The sequence below is a fragment of the Cebus imitator genome, unplaced genomic scaffold, assembly GCF_001604975.1.
Source record: "Cebus imitator isolate Cc_AM_T3 unplaced genomic scaffold, Cebus_imitator-1.0 Scaffold511, whole genome shotgun sequence".
Lineage (NCBI taxonomy): Eukaryota > Metazoa > Chordata > Mammalia > Primates > Cebidae > Cebus > Cebus imitator.
Window position 1 is genome coordinate 450,462 of NW_016107826.1, and position 5,679 is coordinate 456,140.

Genomic DNA, 5,679 nt, shown 5'->3' on the forward strand with positions numbered 1-5,679 from the left:
TTTTGAGTTGGAGTATCGCTCTGTCGCCCAGGCTGGAGTACAGTGGCGCGATCTTGGCTCACTGCAACCTCTGCCTCCCAGGTTCAAGCGATTCTACTGCTTCAGTAGCTGAGATAACAGATGCCCACTACCATGCCTGGCTAATTTTTGTATTTTTAGTAAAGACAATGTTTCACCATGTTGGCCAGGCTGGTCTCAAACTCCTGACATCAGGCAATCCACCCACCACAGCCTCCCAAAGTGCTGGGATTACATGCGTGAGCCACCACACCTGGACACTTGTCCTTTTTAAAAAGACAGTAACATGAAGACAGGAAAGCCATGTATGTGGCAGACATTGTAGTATTTTTGACCCATACCAAAACAACAACAACAACAAAAACCCTTCTTTCTCTTATTACTGCATTCTCCATGTTAGTGTCTCTATGACAATCGTTAAAATCTAAGTATGACCAAGAATGAGTAACATTGAATTAATAACTTCTCCATTCATGCTGTTATATAATACTTCAAAGAGAAAGGGATGAAGATTGCAAGGGAGCTATTAATCTAAGTGATAGAGAAATTTAGGAGAAGTTGTGATTCCATCTAATCATCAGATCCAGTAAGACATTCAGGGATTGAGAAGGAGAATCCATTAAACTACACCTTGAAAGATGGGTAGGATTTGAAGATTCATAGAAGGGAAGAAGAATATTGCAACTAGAGTTTCAGCATGAGCAAGGGCTTGAAAGTACAGGACATGTAACATAAACATTTGTAATAGCAAAAGAGGAGGTTGACAGATACATCATTGGTGTGAATGGAGGAGGAAGAAAATAAAAGTTGTAAGTGTGAATGAGATGACAGGGAACAGGCTAAGGAGTTCGTCATGGTTTTTTTGTTTTGTTTTCTCTCTATATAAGTTCTAGGGTATGTGTGCGGAACATGCATGTTAAATAGGTATACACGTGCCATAGTGGTTTGCTGTAACCATCAACCCGTCATCTACATTAGGCATTTCTCCTAATGCTATCCCTTCCCTAGCCCCACACCCTCCAGTAGGCCCCAGTGTGTGATGTTCCCCTCTGTGTGTCTATGTGTTCTCATTGTTCAGCTCCCATTTATGAGTAAGAACATGCAGTATTTGGTTTTCTGTCCTTTTGTTACTTTGCAGAGAATGATGGCTTCCAGCTTCATCCATGTCCCTGCAAAGAACATGAACTCATCCTTTTTTATGGCTGCATAGTATATATGTGCCACATTTTCTTTATCCAGTCTATCATTGATGGGTATTTGGGTTGGTTCCAAGTCTTTGCTATTGTGAATAATGCTGCAATAAACATACGTGTGTGTGTGTGTGTGTGTGTGTGTCTTTATAGTAGAATGATTTATAATCCTTTGGGTATATACCCAGTAATGGAATTGCTGTTTCATATGGTATTTCTGGTTCTAAATCCTTGAGGAATCACCACACTGTGACCCACAATGGTTGAACTAATTTACACTCTCATCAAAGTGTAAAAGCATTCTTTTTTCTCTACATCCTCTCCAGCATCTGTTGATTCCTGACTTTTTAATAATCACCATTCTAACTGGGATGAGATGGTATCTCATTGTGGTTTTGATGTGCATTTGTCCAATGACCAGTGATGATGAGCTTTTTTTTTCATATGCTTGTTGGCCATATAAATGTCCTCTTTTGAGAATTGTCTGTTCATATCCTTTGCCCACTTTTGGATGGAGTTTTTGGTTTTTTCTTATAAATTTGTTTAAGCTCCTTGTACATTCTGGATATTGGCCCTTTGTCAAATGGATAGATTGCAAAAATTTTCTCCCATTATGTAGGTTGCCTTTCACTCTAATGATAGTTTCTTTGGCTGTGCAGAAGCTCTTTAGTTTAATTACATCCCATTTGTCTATTTTGGCTTTTGTTGCCATTGCTTTTGGTGTGTTAGTCATGAAGTCTTTGCCCATGCCTATGTCTTGAATGATATTGCTTAGATTTTCTCCTAGGGTTTTTATGGTTTTAGGTTTTACGTTTAAGTCTTTAATCCATCCAGAGTCAATTTTTGTGTAAGGTATAATGAAAGGGTCCAGTTTCAGTTTTCTACATATGGCTAGCCAGTTTTCCCAACACCATTTATTAAATAGGGAATCCTTTCCCCATTGTTTGTTTTTGTCAGGTTTGTCAAAGATCAGACGGTTGTAGATGTGTGGTGTTCTTTCTGAGGCCTCTGTTCTGTTCCATTGGTCTATATCTCTGTTTTGGTACCAGGAATTCTGCTTTTTGGAATTTTCAGCATTTTTTCACTGGTTTTTCCTCATCTTCGTGGATTTATCTACCTTTGGTCTTTGATACTGGTGACCTTCGGATAAGGTTTTTGTGTGGACATTCTTTTTGCTGATGTTGATCCTATTTCTTTCTGTTTGTTAGTTTTCTTTCAGTCAGGCCTCTCTGCTGCAGGTCTGCTGGAGTTTACTGGAGGTCCACTCCAGACTCTGTTTGCCTGGGTATCACCAGCAGAGGCTGCAGAACAACAAAGATTGCTGTCTGTTCTTTCCTCTGGAAGCTTCGTCCCAGAGGGGTACCTGCCAGATGCCAGCCAGAGCTCTCCTGTATGAGGTATCTGTCGACCTCTGCTGGGGGTTATCTGCCAGTCAGGAGGCATGGGGTTCAGTGACCCACTCGAGGAGGCAGTCTGTCCCTTAGCAGAGCTCAAGCACAGCGCTGAGCTCTGCTGCTCTCTTTAGAGCCAGCAGGCAGGAACGTTTAAGTCTGCTGAAGCTGTACCCACAGCCGCCCCTTCCCCCAGGTGCTCTGTCCCAGGGAGATGGGGTGTTATCTATAAGCCCCTGACTGGGGCTGCTGCCTTTCTTTTAGAGATGCCCTGCCCAAAGAGGAGGAATCAAGAGAGGCAGTCTGGCTATAGCGGCTTTGCTGAGCTGTGGTGGGCTCCATCCATTTCAAACTTCCAATGGCTTTGTTTACACTATGAGGGGAAATTTGCCTACTCAAGCCTCAGTAATGGTGGAAGCCCCTCCCTTCACCAAACTCAAGCTTCCGAGGTCAACTTCAGACTACTGTGCTGGCAGCAAGAATTTCAAGCCAGTGGATCTTAGCTTGCTGGACTCCATGGGGGTGGAATCCTCTGAACTAGACCATTTGGCTCCCTGGCTTTAGCCCCGTTTCCAGGGGAGTGAACAGTTCTGTCTCACTGGTCTTCCAAGTATTATTGGGATATGAAAGAAAACTCCTGCAGCTAGCTTGGTGTCTGCCCAAATGGTTGCCTAGTTTTGTGCTTGAAACCTAGGGCCCTGATGGTGTAGGCACCCGAGGAAATCTCCTGGTCTACAGGATGCAAAGACTGTGAGAAATGCGTAGTATCTGGACTGGAATGCACCGTCCCTTAAGGCACAGTCCTTCATGGCTTCCCTCACCTAGGGGAAGGAGTTCCCCAACCACTTGCACTTCCCGGGTAAGTTGCCACCCCACCCTGCTTCTGCCCGCCCTCCGTGAGCTGCAACCACCATCTAACCAGTCCCAATGAGATGAGCTGGGTACCTCAGTTGGAAATGCAGAAATCACCTGCCTTCTGTGTTAATCTCGCTGGGAGCTGCTGACCAGAGCTGTTCCTGTTCGGGCATCTTGCCCAGATCCCCAGTTTTTGTTTTTGTTTTTTTTAATATTACATTTTTAAAGATCTTACTTGGTCTTAAAATTTTCACATATTAGACATGTTTCCTGCCTGGTTTCTCTCCCTAGTCATTGTCCACAGAACTCTGAGAAGCTGTAGGAATACACAGACACAGACTCAGCAGCATCTCCCACGTTGTGGAAAGGGATTGTACCTCAAGGGGCAGGGCCCTGTGCTCCCCTATGTCTGTTGGGCACAGCCTGGAGGGAGTGAACTCCCAGGATATCCACACTGGACCATATTTTTTTTAGGCCAAAGGATTAAAAAATTTTGGAGGAAATGAACTATCTGAGCTACATTTCAGAAAAATGGATCTAGCAGCTGTGAGTAAAATATATTGCTGAGGAAAGGCTGAAGATAGGGAAAATGCAGCTAAAAGTTCATTATTATAGTCCCTGCAAGAGGCAGTGATGCCTGAATGTTGGCAATGAGAGTGAAAGAGAAGAGAGGTACAGAATCCAAAGACATGCAGACATAAAATCAACGTGACTTGGCCAGGAGAGTCAACGTAAGTTTTTCTTCAAATGGAACAGTCAGTTTGTTAGTAGAATCTCTGCAAGAATGATGGAACGCAGGATAGGAAAGATTCTATGGAAGTTTGGGAAAGACTGTTCATGCAGCGTGCCTACATGTCAGTTCTGTGGTAGAACTGAGAATAGCTTTCCGACACTGGACGTTGGAATATTTGAGGGAGAAGAAGACATAGAAATTGAGATTTCCGATTAAGCTCCTTGCATTCAGACTTTATATTCTTTTAAAGTCATTTGAGGATTCAATCTTGCCTCCTTCCAAGATTACTAAACCTTTAAGATGCTTTCCTCTGAAATCAAATGATTGATCTTACAGAGCAAAGTTATCCCAGAGCCATTGTAGGAAAGCAGTAATATAAATTTAGAGATACTTAAAAGAAGTCATTGGACTGAATGGGGAATGGGTGAGATAAGTATAAGATGAGGCCTTGACAGTTCATTCTCATTGGATACCACAATGGCTACATGCCAACTATACCAACTTAGTAATACATGCTACCAATTGCAATCTATGTATTGCTATAAAATATCATCCTGGTATGTTGGCACTTAACTTTTTAAATCCATGTTTCAAACCAACTTTCCTTTTCTTTGGAGGGGAAGCATGACTTTTATGCAGTAATAATTTTGTCTCTTTTTCCCCCTGGGAAGCAAACACATTGAAAGAAGACTGAGCTTTTAAAAGCTCTCTCAAGTAGTCTTTTTTAATTATTATTTTGAAACTTAAGAGAAACAAACATTAAATTGAGAAAAAAGTAAGGCTGCTATGTTGACTTCTGTGAGACACTCCATTAGTAGCCCAAACTACTTCCAAGTAATGGTCCAAAAATCTTTACATTATGCAGTGGCTCGGGTTTATAGCAGTTACACTTATCTATTGCTATAACAGTTATTTATAGTCAGTCATCTATTGCTATATAACAAACCATCGAAAAACTTAGTGGCTGAAAACAGCAATTATTATCTCTGATGATTCCACGAGTTGGCTTAGCTTAACTGGTAGGCTCTTGCCTGAGTTCTCTCATATGGTTATAGTGAAATTCCGATTGGGACTAGAGTCATCTGAAACATCACTGCCCTCGACATTCAAGGTGACTTATTCACATGTCTGGGATCAACTGGGAATTCAGCTGGCACTATCTACTGGAGCATGACACATGACGTTTCCATGTATCTTGGGCTTCCTCCAGGATGGTTTGTATTCTAAGAGAGAGCATCCCAGGAACAAGTAATGATGCCAAGAGTACCAGACAGAAGCTGCAAAACTTATGATCTAGTCTAAAAAGTCATGCCGCATCAATTCCACCATATTCCATGTTCAAAAAGAAAGTCACGGCCAGGCACTATGGCTGTTGCCTGTAATCCCAATACTTTGGGAGGCCGAGGCAGGTGGATCAAGTCAGGAGTTTGAGATCAGCCTGGTCAACATGGTTTAACCCTGTCTCTACTAAAAATATAAAAAAGAAAGAAAA

The 5,679-nt window shown here is 42.2% G+C and overlaps 1 protein-coding gene and 1 non-coding gene across 10 annotated transcripts in view; one reads left to right on the forward strand and one right to left on the reverse strand.

The window, feature by feature from the left end:
* FAM172A (family with sequence similarity 172 member A) overlaps positions 1-5,679 on the forward strand; it is a 508,558-nt gene that overhangs the window by 419,861 nt on the left and 83,018 nt on the right. The window lies entirely within an intron of this gene.
* Positions 3,716-3,912, reverse strand: LOC119468863. The gene has a single exon (XR_005197647.1). It is a non-coding gene; the product is annotated as a small nucleolar RNA SNORA73 family (small nucleolar RNA).